We start from the raw sequence: 2,354 nt of genomic DNA, 5'->3' as shown, positions 1-2,354 counted from the left end.
ATATAATTAAGTCAAAAAATATTCAATATTGGACTTATTTCGAAGGTATTGACGCGACGATTATAATGGTGTAACTTGTTAAAATTAAAACGTATTTTTTAAACATATTTTAATTGATATACAATTATGTACGTTAATTTAATCAGGGTATAAAATGAAAAATTTAAAAGGAAAGAACGTAAAATAAATTAATTAACTAATTATATGGTATAAAATGAAAAACTTAACCGAACAAACGAACGAACACAAACAATAAACGAACGAAAATCTTTGTGTTCGTGTTCGTTCGTTTCGAAATCAGGTGTGTTCGTGTTCGTTTATGTTCGTTTGTTAACTAGAGAATATGAAGTATAATTTAAAAATTAACAAGTATATTAAAAAATGAGTATGTAAGATGAACAAGATCAATAAAGGGTATGAAAATGTTTTCTGCAAGGTTAATTTAGTTGTTAGATCTAATTTTAGTTAATATAAAATTATGTATTTTAATGTGATAATGATGTAAAAATAAATGATGTATCATAAATTAAATAAAGAACTATAAAAGTATAAATCATAAATATTAAAAGTATTTTTTTCACAGTATATATAATATATAATAATATAATTAAGTCAAAAAYTATTTAATATTGGACTCATTTCGAAGGTATTAACGAGACGATTATAATTGTGTAACTTGTTAAAATAAAATTGTATTTTTTAAACATGTTTTAATTAATATACGATTATGTATGTTAATTTAATAAAGGTGTAAAATGAAAAATTTAAAAGTAAAAGACGTAAAATAAATTAATTAACTAATTATAGGGATATAAAGTGTAAATTTAAAATTATTATTTTAAAAAATTTCGTTGAATGTGAGAGAGGGTGGGTATGTGAGGGGAGTGAGTTTATGAGAGAAGGTGGTTAAGAAAGTGACGTCAGAGTGTATGAATATCAACCCTATAATAGTTATTATTATTATTGTTTTGGGTGCATGCCGTCGACTTCACGGGACTTTCCAGTCTTTCTATGTACCTCTTTGCATACCATTTTATCCAATAACATTATGCCACGTCACCGGAAATGCTTGAAACCCGGAGACAAAAGAGCCGCCCGCAACTAATTTTAACACAAAACATTAATATTTGTAACAGTTTTTTTTTTTAACTTATCAAATTAACAACCTAAATAAATTAATAATAATAGTTTTTATAAAAACTTATTTATGATTTTTATATATAATACAAGCTATATATATATATATATATATAAACTCATATAGATATAAAAGTCAAAGATATACATATACATATATAAAACTAATAAAATATCATTTTAAACCAAGTTTAAAGTAAGAACCAAAAATTATGGTTAAGTAAAATTCTTATACAAATCATCTGTCAATGATGATTTTTAAAAACTCTTTTGTTGGAGATAATTTGATAAGCATCAACATCTATATTATAGTTTTTTAAAACAAAATATTAGAAGTTAAAGTTTATAAAAAACCAATTATTACGACCTTAGTTACATTTATTAAAATATTTAATAAATTATTATTTTGTTTTTTAAACATTTAATTTAAATATATTTTTATTAATGGTAAAAAGAAGATAATTATTTCTTTCTTTTAAATCCGTTTATTATGCTTATTTTTCTAGACATCATCTTAGATGATGGTTAATTTTATTGTAAGACGTATTTATAAAATGATATAGTGAAAATACCGAGAATGCCCCTGGATCACGTTTGGATTTGATTTTGGGTAATTGGGGATCTCCCTGTTTGACTTGTATCTACTACGTACAACCAACGCCCACATGTGAAACAAGATAGGAGGAGGAAAGGGGCATTGACCAACAAAAACACGCAATCTTAGCAAATAAATTAAAAAAGGGGGCTCCAAATAATTTTATTCAAAATCATTTCATCGGATTATAATTTATGCTTTTAATTAATTTAATTATAATATATGATTTAAATATATATATATGAAAAATGATTTTGTATAACGTTTCAAATACAACTATTACATTTGTATAACCAATGCAACTCAATCAATTGAGATATTTATGAAAATGATGAAATTTTATTTATTATGTTTTAAATATATATGAAAAATGACTAAGATTCATTTTATTATGATCAATACTTTATATTAGAAAACAATCAAAACTTTTATCAACTCACATATTTAATAAATTAAATAAACGATTGAAATTGAGTTGTATTGGTTGTACAAATGTAAAATGTTACATAATAACTTATATATCTATACTATATTATAAAACATTTGACTAAAACTCTTAAAAACTCTTAAACTCTTAAAACTCTTAAACTCTTAAAAACTCTTAAACCCGTTCATCCCTATC

The sequence above is a fragment of the Cynara cardunculus genome (genome assembly GCF_001531365.2).
Source record: "Cynara cardunculus var. scolymus isolate 2C chromosome LG 9, CcrdV1, whole genome shotgun sequence".
NCBI lineage: Eukaryota > Viridiplantae > Streptophyta > Magnoliopsida > Asterales > Asteraceae > Cynara > Cynara cardunculus.
The sequence above is the reverse complement of the archived record's forward strand: the minus strand, read 5'-3'. Positions refer to the sequence as shown.